The 13121-nt window shown below is 45.6% G+C and overlaps 1 pseudogene; it reads right to left on the bottom strand.

The window, feature by feature from the left end:
- The window catches only part of LOC119272131, a 185809-nt pseudogene that overhangs the window by 1505 nt on the left and 171183 nt on the right, over window positions 1-13121 (bottom strand).

Raw genomic sequence — 13121 nt, forward strand, 5'->3', positions numbered from 1 at the left:
TATATATCTTAACTTACTCATCATTTGAACTAGAGGCAAAATTCAGTCTGTAAATCATAGAATGGAACATGTACAACAAGGATTACTTTTAAAATGTTCTGTCGAATTAGACTTTAATGCTAAACAAGTAAACATTAACTCCACATAGTACAATTTTTCACAACACAAGCTGCAAAAATGATACTCCCTCCTTCCATCTATATAGGGCCTAATATGTTTTTCAAGGCTAACTTTGACCAAATGTTAGAGCAATAATATATGACATGCAACTTACACAAAGCACATTGTCAAATTCGTATGTGAAAGGAGTTTTCAATGATATAATTTTCACATTATGCATGTCATGTATTATTAATCTTGTCAATAGTCTATAGATGGAAGGAGGGAGTACCTTGGTTATTGTCGGTGAGACCCTTCGTGAATGGTGTATTACACGAGGATTAATTGTTTCTGATGTTTCCAAGGTTATAGATATATGTGAAGCACATTAACTAGTTATATGTTTAAATCACAATTCAATACATAATAATTTATTAAACTCGGTCTTTTACTTCTAGACATCTCCGCGTTCCAGTTCCATGAAAAAAAGTGAGTGCTCCACCAATCTGCAATCGGCAAACTAAGATAATCAATCTACCAACAACAAAGCAGTAAGCCAGTAAACAAGCGCAATAAGGGTAATTAGAATACCATATCACCAAAGTAATAAGTTGAGTCAGAGTTCTTTGGTGAGAAACGAAGCAAGACTTGATCATCTATTCGTATATTGTATGCTCTTCCTCTCATAAAGCCTTCTGCTGCAAAACATTGAATGTTCAACTAAGAATTGGAAATCAATGTTGGTCCCATGGCATGTAAATTTACAACTAAAGGAGCAATGATGGATTAATATAACTCCATAACTGATACATGGTGGCTTATGATAACCCACAATTATAGAGGATCGCAACAGTTTTTGAGGGTAGAGTATTCAACCCAAATCTATTGATTCGACACAAGGGGACCCAAAGAATATTCTCAAGTATTAGCAGCTGAGTTTTCAATTCAATCACACCTGGAAACTTAATATCTGCGCAAGGTATTTAGTAGCAAAGTAATATTATAGTAGTGGTAATGGTGGCAAAAGGTAACGGTAGAAAAAGTAATATTTTTGGGTTTTGTAGTGATTGTAATAGTAGCAACGGAGAAGTAAATAAGCGAAGAACAATATATGAAAAGCTCGTAGGCATTGGATCAGTGATGGAGAATTATGCTGGATACGATCGATCATGTAACAGTCATAACCTAGGGTGACACAGAACTAGCTCCAGTTCATCAATGTAATGTAGGCATGTATTCTGAATATAGTCATACGTGCTTATGAAAAAGAACTTGCATGACATCTTTTGTCCTACCCTCCCATGGCAGCAGGGTCCTATTGGAAACTAAGGGATATTAAGGCCTCCTTTTAATAGAGTATCGGACCAAAGCATTAACACATAGTGAATACATGAACTCCTCAAACTACGGTCATCACCGGTAAGTATCCCGATTATTGTCATTTCGGAGTTAACGGATCATAACACATAATAGGTGACTATAGACTTGCAAGACAGGATCAAGAACTCTCATATATTGATGAAAACATAATAGGTTCAGATCTGAAATCATGGCACTCGGGCCCTAGTGACAAGCATTAAGCATAGCAAAGTCAGAGCAACATCAATCTCAGAACATAGTGGATACTAGGGATCAAACCCTAACAAAACTAACTCAATTACATGATAAATCTCATCCAACCCATCACCGTCCAGCAATCCTATGATGGAATTACTCACGCACGGCGGTGAGCATCATGAAATTGGTGATGGAGGAAGGTTGATGATGACGATGGCGACGGATTCCCCTCTCCGGAGCCTCGAATGGACTTCGGATCAGCCCTCCCAAGAGAGTTTAGGGCTTGGCGGTGGCTCTGTATCGTAAAACGCGACGAATCCTTCTCTCTGATTTTTTTCTCCCCAAAAGTGAATATGTGGAGTGAAGGTTGAGGTCGATGGAGTATCAGGGGGCCCACAAGGCAGGGGGCACGCCCAGGGGGTAGGGCATGCCCCCACCCTCGTGGACAGGGTGCGGGCACCCTGACGTGGATCTTTCTTCCAGTATTTTTTATATATTCCAAAATAATTCTCCGTTGATTCTCAGGTCATTCTGAGAACTTTTATTTCTGCACAAAAATAACACCATGGCAATTCTGCTGAAAACAGCGTCAGTCCAAGTTAGTCCCATTCAAATCATGCAAGTTAGAGTCCAAAATAAGGGCAAAAGTGTTTGAAAAAGTAGATACGGCGGAGACGTATCAACTCCCCCAAGCTTAAACCTTTGCTTGTCCTCAAGCAATTCAGTTGATAAACTGAAATTGATAAAGAAAAACTTTTACAAACTCTATTTGCTTGTTGTTGTAAATATGTAAAGCCAACATTCAAGTTTTCAGCAAAGATTATGAACTAACCATATTCACAATAACATTTAAGTCTCATGTTTACTCATATCAATAGCATAAACAGCAAGCGAGCAATAATGACAAATCTCGGATGACAACACTTTCTCAAAATAATCATGATATGATATGACAAGATGGTATCTCGCTAGCCCTTTCTGAGACTGCAAAACATAAATGTAGAGCACCTTTAAAGATCAAGGACTGACTAGACATTGTAATTCATGGTAGAAGAGATCCAGTCAAGTCATACTCAATGTAAACTCACAATAATGGATGCAAATGACAGCGGTGCTCTCCAACTGGTGCTTTTTAATAAGAGGATAATGACTCAACATAAAAGTAAATAGATAGGCCCTTTGCAGAGGGAAGCAGGGATTTGTAGAGGTGCCAGAGCTCGGTTTTGAAATAGATATGGATAATATTTTGAGAGGAATACTTTCATTGTCAACATAACAACCGAGAGATCTCGATATCTTCCATGCTACACACATTATAGGCGGTTCCCAAACAGAATGGTAAAGTTTATACTCCCTCTCCACCAACAAGCACCAATCCATGGCTTGCTTGAAACAACGAGTACCTCCAACTAACAAGAGTCCCTGAGGATTTTTGTTTGCAGTTATTTTGATTTGATTTGCATAAAGCATGGGACTAGGCATCCCAGTGACCAGCCATTTTCTCATGAGTGAGGAGCAGAGTCCACTCCTCTTGAGAATAACCCGCCTAGCATGGAAGATACAGACAGACATAGTTGATACATGAGCTGTTCGAGCATACAAAACAGAATGTTTATTTGAAGGTTTAGAGTTTGGCACATACAAATTACTTGGAATGGCAGGTGGATACCGTATATAGGTAGGTATGGTGGACTCATATGGAACAACTTTGGGGTTTATGGAATTGGATGCACAAGCAATATTCCCGCTTAGTACAAGTGAAGGCTAGAAAAAGACTGGGAAGCGACCGTCTAGAGAGCAACAACAGTCATGAACATGCATTAAAATTAATCAACATCAAATGCAAGCATGAGTAGGATATAATGCACCATGAGCATAATATCGTAGAGGCTATGTTGATTTTGTTTCAACTACACGCGTGAACATGTGCCAAGTCAAGCCACTCGAATCGTTCAAAAGAGGATACCACCCTATCATACCACATCACAACCATTTTAATAACATGTTGGCACGCAAGGTAAACCATTATAAGCTCCTAGCTAATTAAGTATGGCATAAGCAACTACAATCTCTAATTGTCATTGCAAACATGTTTATTCATAATAGCCTGAATCAGGAACGATGAACTAATCATATTTACAAAAACAAGAGAGGTCGAGTTCATACCAACTTTTGTCATCTCAATAAGTTCATCATATAATCATCATTATTGCCTTTCACTTGCATGACCTAATAGTGTGGATAATAATAATAGTGCACGTACGTTGGACTAAGTTGGAATATGCAAGCATTTAATTCAAGAGAGAAGACGAGGTAATATGGGCTCTTTGTTAGATCAACAATAATGCATATAAGAGCCACTCAACATTTTCATTATGGTCTTCTCCTCTTGCCCCCCAAAGAACAAGAAAAGAAATAAAATTATTTACACGGGAAAGCTCCCAACAAGCAAAAGAAGAACGAGAATTTTTTTGGGTTTTCTTTTTAATCACTACTACTGCAGGCATGGAAAGTAAACTAACTAAAAGCTACAACTAATTTTTTTTGTTTTTCTTAAGGTTTATCAAACACACAAGAAGAAAGCATAAAAAAGGAAATAAACTAGCATGGATGATACAATGAAAAAGTATGAGCACCGACAACTAGCATGAGTGTGTGAACATAAATGTAATGTCGGTGAGAAATACGTACTCCCTCAAGCTTAGGCTTTTGGCCTAAGTTGGTCTATGGCCACGGTTGGCCTGGCGGCTATCCAAAGTAATAGTTGGGGTCGTACTAAGAAGGACCCCCCTGGTGCCACTGGTTGGCAATATCCTCCGGATTCCACTGATAAACAGACTGCCGGTGAGGATCAAATTGTGGTTCCGGCTCTGACTCTATAGCTGGTGTGGGGTTTTGGTAGGCATGAATGGCCTCCAGCGGAACAAGGTACTTGCCTGCAGATAAGTCAAACAAGGAAGGAGCAGGCAAAGTAATAATCTCAGGGTGATTTTTATCAAATATCAACTTGTACTTAAGCATCTTTTCCTTATTCTTAACGATAAAATCATGTGCTACCATACTCTTATAGTCTAGAAAAATAGGAGGCAACAACTTTTCTGCCTTCTCATAATGTCTAATAGGTATGTTAAAATGTGCAGCGAGGCGCGAGGCGAAGATACCTCCCAAGATAGGGCCCTTAGTACGGTTAAGATTTAACCGCTTTGCAACAATAGCGCCCATACTAAATGTGTCATCACAGAATAAGGCATGGCACAAAATAACAATATCAGGGGCACTAAGGTTGCCACAGTTTTCGCGACCAATTAAGCATCTACTAGCAAATATTGCAAAGTAACGTAAAACAGGAAAAATTTATGCTAGTAATTCTTGTATCAGAAACCTTCCTTGTTTCCTGTTGGGATATTACTACTGGACATAAACCAACCAGGAGAGGCTGGGTTATCCTCATGATGATTACCTTACTTGAAGCCCGTGAAGATATGAAGGATGGCGCTTCATGGAGGCCCAAGGCCCAAAGGCGGGTTAAAGCCTATAGATGTAAACCGACATTGATGTATGCTTGTATGATAAGATAGGAGTAGAGACCGAGTCGGACACGTTTATGATCCGGCCTCGGGCTCTGTAAACCGGCGGGCGTCGACCTATGTATATAAAGGGGTGACCCGGCAGCGGTTTAGGGACAACACACAACAACTCGAGAACCAGGCAAAGCGGATTCGCTCCCTGGTCATCGAAACCCTAGCAATTCCATCACAACTGGAGTAGGATTTTACCTTCATCGTAATGGGCCGAACTAGTATAAAACTCTCGCGTCCTTTGTCCGCTTTAACCCCTTTAAGCTAACCCGTAGAGATGGCTCCATGACTAAGTCCTTTCACAAGGACATCTGCCGTGACAAAACCACGACAGTTGGCGCCCACCGTGGGGCTATCGCACGATGGTTTCGAGTTCTTGAAGGGCAGCTTCGAAGGACTCAAGGGATACGATGTGGGCCGGATGACTAAAAGTCGTCGCGGCAAGCTCTACATCGACGATGCAGGATGGAGTCCCGAGGCCGGTTCAATTGAGTACGGGTACCGGGTCCCCTTTGGTGGAATTCATGTCTTCATCGGCAAGATCGGCGAACCGGGCCCTGAGCCGGACATCTGCACCGACATCATCGAGACGGCTTAGCGTACAAGCTCCGCCCAAGTTCAGCCCCCATAAAGCATGTCTTCGTAGGTGTCATCCATGGAGCGGAATATGAGGATAGATCGACATCTGGTGGCGAAATCGTTGTTTGCTCTGATGACGAGTCTTCAACCGGAGAGACCGAGTCGCTGTACCAGCTGCAGGATGGCCGAATTAGTGGAGGTTCCGATGGAAACAGTATTCCAGACCCCCTTGATCTGCCAAGCCAGGTCGCGGTATTCATGGCCGATACACAACCAGTGCAGCACTCTTCTACCGCCGCGGCAATGATCTCTGGTTCAGCAATAGCAACACCAGCGGAAGCAGTGGGCTCTGCGCCGCCTCCGGCTCAGGTTTTGTTTGATCTGTTTGACGCTTTAGCAACGTTGCTGGCAGCAGAGGTGGATGCGGCAAACCGGGATCAGCACAACGCAGAGATTGCAAAGGTGAAGGATCAGATAACTCAAGCTAAAGCGGACCTGCCAGCAGAAAACACTAGGATGGCTACAGAGCGGGCCAGATTGGAGGCTCAGGCGTACCGGCTTATGCTGGATCAGAGTGCGTCAGATGATGTCATGAGGAGAAGATACAGGTCGCGCCTTCCGTCGGTCTTGGAGGTAAGGAATCTCTTTAACACGCCAGGAGCAGGCACCAGCAACCAACGTGTGGTAAACCGGGTGGAGGCACCTGGGACCGGGGCACCGGTTCAGCCTCGTGCGACGGATCCGCCGCCTCCGCCTCGTCAGAACGACATTCCATCATGACACGTCTCAACACCTCCGGGTCATTACTCTAACCCATTGGATAACATCGTTGCTGCCGCTTCACAATTAGCAGCTCTCCCGATTGATGGCGAGTCCCCAGTAGCAGTTGAGACACGACGGGCTAGGGAGCTCCTTCAGACGGCTTTGACTCAGCAGCAGGTGTTGGGGATATTACTACTGGAGGTAAACCGGCCTTATGTAGCCGGGTTGACTCTTTGAAGATTAGAAGCCTATGAAGATGTAAAGATGATGGCGCTTTACGGAGGGCCCAAAGGCGGGTTACAGTCTGTAAATGTAAACCGGCCTAGTCATGTAACTTGTATAGTAAGATAGAAAGAGAGAGGCTGAACCGGATACGTTTATAAACCGGCTTCGGGACTCTGTAGCCCGGCGGGCGTCAACCTATGTATATAAAGGGACGACCCGGCCACGGTTTAGGGAGAGACAACAACAACTCAAGAGCCAGACAAAGCGGATCCGTTCCCTGGCATTCGAAACCCTAGCAATACCAATCACAACTAGATGTAGGCTTTTACCTTCATCGAAGGGGCCGAACTAGTATAAACTCCCGTGTCCCCTTGTCCGGTTTAACCTCTTTAAGCTAACTCGTTGTGATGGCTCCACGACTAAGTCCTTTCACGAGGACATCTGCCGTGAAAAACCCACGACAGTTGGCGCCCACCGTGGGGCTATCGCACGATGGTTTTGAGTTCTTGAAGGGCAGCTTTGATGGACTCAAGGGATACGCTGTGGGCCAGATGACGAAGAGTCGCCGCAGAAAGCTCTACATCGACAATGCAGGATGGGGTCCCGAGGTCGATTCAATCGAATACGGGTACCGGGTGCCCTTTGGTGGGATTCACGTCTTCATCGGCAAGATCGGCGAGCCGGCCCCCGAGCCGGACATCTGCACCGACATCATCGAAACGGCTCGGCGTGCAAGTTCTTCGCCAGTTCAGCCCGAGACAAGGCATGTTTTTGTAGGTGTCATCCATGGATCGGGGTACGAGGACGGACCGGTGTCCGATGGAGAAACCGTAGTCTTCTCTGATGACGAGTCTTCTGGAGAAACCGAATCGCTTTACTAGTTGCAGGACGACTGAATTGAGGGAGGATCCGAGGGCAACAGTATTACGGATTCCCCTGGTCTGCCAAACCGGGCCGCCATCTTCATGGCCGGCACACAATCGGCGCCTTATTCATCTACCGCCGCAGCAATGCTCTCCGGTTCAACGACGGCCACACCAGCAGGGGCAGGAAGCTCGGCGCCACCTTCGTCCCAAGTCTTGTCTGATTTGTTCGACGCTCTGGCAACATTGATGTCCATGGAGGTAGACGCAGCAGCCAGGGATCAGCATGATGCGGAGATTGTAAAAGTGAAAGATCAGATAGCCCAGGTGTAACGCCCTCGATGTGGCTATATCTCCCACGTGTCGAAGCACGACTTAGAGGCATAACCGCATTGAAAGCAATGTCGCAAGTGAGGTAATCTTCGCAAACAACCCATGTAATACATAAGGGAAAGAGATACATAGTTGGCTTACAATCGCCACTTCACACAATTACATGAATAAAGCATTACAACATCCAAATACAATCAAGGTCCGACTACGGAACCAAAATAAAAGAAGAACCCCAAATGCGACAAGGTCCCCGATCGACCCCAACTGGGCTCCACTACTGATCAACTAGAACGAAACAACGCAAAGGACAAGATCTTCATCGAGCTCCTCCTTGAGCTTGGTTGCGTCATCTGCACGGACTCATCGGCACCTTCAAGCTGGTTTTGGAAGTATCTGTGAGTCAGGGGACTCAGCAATCTCGCACCCTCACGATCAAGACTATTTAAGCTTATGGGTAAGGTAAAGGTATGAGGTGGAGCTGCAGCAAGCGACTAGCATATATGGTGGCTAACATACGCAAAAGAGAGAGCGAGAAGAGGAGGCAAAAGCACGGTCGATAAAAGTATGATCAAGAAGTGATCCTAGAACAACCTACGTCAAGCATAACTCCAACACCGTGTTCACTTCTCGGACTCCGCCGGAAAGAGACCATCACGGTTACACACGCGGTTGATGTATTTTAATTAAGGTCAACTTCAGGTTTTCTACAACCGGACATTAACAAATTCACATCTGCCCATAACCACGGGCACGACTTTCGAAATTTCAAATCCCTGCAGGGGTGTCCCAACTTAGCCCATCACAAGCTCTCACGGTAAACGAAGGATATTCCTTCTAGCGGGAAGACCCGATCAGGCTCGGAATCCCGGTTACAAGACATTTCGACAGGTAAAACAAGACCAGCAAAGCCGCCCGATGCGCCGACAAATCCCGATAGGAGCTGCACATATCTCGTTCTCAGGGCACACCGGATAGGTCAAGCTACGAGTAAAACCAACCCTCGAGTTGCCCCGAGGTGGGCCCGCAGGCTGCCCGTTTCGGACCAACACTCAGAGGAGCACTGGCCCGGGGGGGTTTAAAAATAAAGATGACCCTTGAGTCCGCGAAACCCAAGGGAAAAGAGGCTAGGTGGCGAATGGTAAAACCAATGTTGGGCATTGCTGGAGGAGTTTTATTCAAGGCGAACTGTCAAGGGGTTCCCATTATTACCCAACCGCGTAAGGAACGCAAAATCCGGGAACATAACACCGATATGACGGAAACTAGGGCAGCAAGAGTGGAATAAAACACCAGGCATAAGGTCGAGCCTTCCACCCTTACCAAGTATATAGATGCATTAATTAAATAAGAGGTATTGTGATATCCCAACAAGTAAACATGTTCCAACAAGGAACGATCTCCATGTTCCAACAAGGAACAAACTTCAATCTTCACCTGCAACTAACAACGCTATAAGAAGGGCTGAGCAAAGCGGTAACATAGCCAAACAACGGTCTGGAAACTCCTCATGTCCATATTTTAGATTTGGTACTGTTCTGTCCTAAAGGATATTCTATTGTTGTTAAACATGCAAGATAGGTGCACCATGTTAAACTAGGCATTTTTCTACCCCATTTACATATAAAGTTTATTAAATTTGGAGCTACGGTTATTTAGTTATGAATTAAATCATTTTACATGGAAATATGGGAAAATATATGCAAACAAATTTTAAACATTTCAAACATGGATGAAAGTTGCACAATATGAATCTACACAAAATTCTAAGCATGTTTCATATATAGAGTTTTTACATATGATGCATTATTTATAAGTTTTATATGCATGAAGACTAGGGGTTTTTCTGTAAAACTGTAAACTCTGGATAATTACTAAAATCACTGGATAGAAAAAAAACATAGCGGGCCGGATCTGGCTGGCCCAACCGAAACAGGCGTTGGGGAAGGCTGCTCACCCATGGGCCTCGGCCCGTTCAGAGAAGAGGAGGCAGGCCTGCTTAGGCGCACTGGCCCTGTGCGTGGCCTGCCTAGTGCACGACAGGGATCCATCGCTGCCCATCTCGTTCTCAGAGATAGAGAGCGTCAGTTTCAGGAAGGGGCGAAGCGGGCGACACAGGTGGTCTCCGGCGAGGGACTTGGGTGGCGGGGAGGACCGAGAACGGCGAAGAGGGCCTGGACTCGATCGATCTGGCGGCGACGCTTGGCAGCAGGGCGACGCGAGTGCTCAGAGCAGAGGCAAGGCAAGGGCGGTTGAAGCAGGGCATCTTCTTGAGGCCGCCGGCTGGATGCAGAGCAGGCAGGGTCCGGCGGTCGCGCGGGCGACGAGGAGGTCCAGCTGGAGCCGCGCCGAGGCAGCAGCAACGGTTATGGACGGGAAGGTCGCGGCTCGCGGCGTGCAGAGCTCCGGTGCTCGCGCCATGGCGGACTCCATGGGCTTGGCGGGGCGGCGCAGGTGGCTGAAGAATGCGGGGTTGAGGTCGTCAGATCCGGGGGTGCCGGCATGGATCCGGGAGCGGGGGTTCCATTTTTGGCGCCGGAATGGAGGCAGGATGCACTGGCAGGGGAGCTTCGAGTGGTTTGGGCGTCCATGGGTCTCCTGTTGACGAACAGAGGCAAAGGGAGCGATGTGAGAGAGAGAGAGGAAAGCACGGGGAAGGAGGAAGGGGCGTAGGTGAGGGTGACGGCCTGATCGTGGTCGTCGACGGGGATGAGGCCTCGGGCGCGAGGAGATCGGGAGCTCCCCTCCTGATCGAGCTCGTGGATGAGGGGGGGTCGAGCACTCGGGCTCTGGATCGAGAGGAGGAGCTCGGGGCCTTGGGAGCAGAAGAGGTGGCGGCTGAGGATTGGGCGTCGACGGAAAACAAGGAATGAGGTCGGGAAGATTGGATCGGGAGGAGATCCCGAGGAGAAGCGAGAGAGTGGCGGCGGCTGCGGGAATGGATGGGACATGGGCCTAAAAACCAGGGTTAGACCGAATATATAGCCAGTGGATTAAAGGAGAGGGATTTGGCTCATCGGATCAAAATCGGAAGGACGAGAATAAAATATGTAGGGAGTCCAAAAAGAAAAACGGAGATAAATAGGGGATGTTTGGGGATGATCCGGATCCATCGGTCACAACTGCTCGGGTCGGGTCCGGGACAGATTTCGGACGCGCGCGCGAGGGGTCGGTGCACTGTGATGAGAGAGGTTAGGTTGGACCTGGCAGTAGGTCGTGGGCTGTGTAGACTGTCTCGAGCTGAGAGGAGAGAAGAGAGGGAGGCCTGGCGACTGTTTCCAGAGACCGAAAACGTCCGACGTTAGACCGGCTATACTGCCGCTATAGTTAATCGTTGGGACGTCAAACGAACTCCGAATGCGACGAAAATTGACAGGCGGCCTACCTACAACATAAAAACACCGCACGCCAACTTTCATCCCATTCTGAGAACATTTCCCGGCCACTTATAAAATAATATTTCGGACATGCCGCGGGCGCGTGCAAGTGTACCTGGGCTCAGAACGGACAACGGAGAGAACGAGGAGGCCGGGACGGATGCAAGGTTTTTAAAACATGATGATGCAATGCACATGATGACATGGCAAGATGCAACACGCAAGCAAAAGACATGGCAACAACGGCGAATAACTGGAAGACACCTGGCACATCGGTCTCGGGGCGTCACAACCCTCCACCACTACGAGAGGCTCTCGTCTCGAGATCTAGAATGGCACCAGAGGGCAAACGGAAGAGGAAGAGAAAGGTAAAATTAAGTTGCTTATTTGACAAACGAGTGAGACCAAAAAACCTTGGAAAGGTTAAGCTAATCGATAGAAGCATACAACGGAGATGATGAAGCTGAAAACACTCCGTTAGAAAAGAGGAACAAGGGAGAACAACTTTGGGCAGCACTCCGATTGAAAAGAGATGCAAGAAAAGATAAGTAGAAAGAAATTTAAAAGGGGCATGACCTCCGGGTTAAACGGATAAGCAAGGAAAAGAACATGATCCTCACAATTCGAGATGATGAGTGAAGAGAGCAACATCACAACGCCTCCGGAGGAAAAGAGAGAATGGAATGGAATGAGCGAAATAGAAAACAAGATCTTGGCATGCGCACGCTTCCAACAAAGGCTAGAACGGAGTTGTTGAATAACCAACAATGAAAGGATAAGCTTGATATGGACTTATATAAGATATCTCAAAATTATGAGGTGACAACTTGCCACTCACGGAATAGATTTGATTGGAAAGAACAAGGAGACGAGAAACTATTTCATCGGGAGGATAAGTGAAGAACTTGGGTCATTTATGAGCACTATAATAGTAACAATCCTTAGGGAAAGCTTTAAGTTAACTATAACCCAAGGTAACTCCAATGACGAGATTGATGGATTTAAAATATCTCATTCTTGATAACATGTGAATCATGAAACATGAACTCGAATTATAAAGAATGACATAATACCACCTCGAATGATACAGTAGAAAGAATTGCACTCCGGATAGCAAGAAGAAGAATGCTTGAGGTCCTCTGAAAAGAATCTCAATGAAAACTTCGAGAAGGAATTAAATCCTTTATGAACCCTCATGTAGAGCCTCCGTGAAGAACTCCGGTTAAAAGAATGATCACAAAGAAGTGAAGGATGAAAAGAATAAGGTTGAAACCTTGCAATGATTAGATGAAGCTTGCGACGAGATAAAAGAGAGATCTTGAAACTCCGGGAAAAGAAAAAGCTGAACACAATTGGAATCAACAAGTTGATGCACCTCCGGAATAAGGAATTAATCACTTGGATGAACAAGAATAAGAATTATGTTATGCTTATCCTTCACCAATTTAAATTGATGACAAGCAGTGGATTTGACATACTACTTATTCTCGTAGAGAGCATTAAGATAGATATAGCGCCAACTTGGGAAAATATTGAACGAACCACCGATAGGATAAAAAATAACAAAAGAATCGATACAATAACAACGGAAGAGAAATCTTGAACGAGCCACCGGTAAGAATTGAAAACGAACGAAGTAAAAGGGGTGAATCACTGGTAAGAATTAGCAAATGAATGAAGATACATGGGAGAGTTTAGATGCAAGTGAACGAAGAGATCGCGAGCTGATTAGAGGATATTTGAATGAAGCA

The sequence above is a fragment of the Triticum dicoccoides genome, chromosome 3A, assembly GCF_002162155.2.
Source record: "Triticum dicoccoides isolate Atlit2015 ecotype Zavitan chromosome 3A, WEW_v2.0, whole genome shotgun sequence".
NCBI lineage: Eukaryota > Viridiplantae > Streptophyta > Magnoliopsida > Poales > Poaceae > Triticum > Triticum dicoccoides.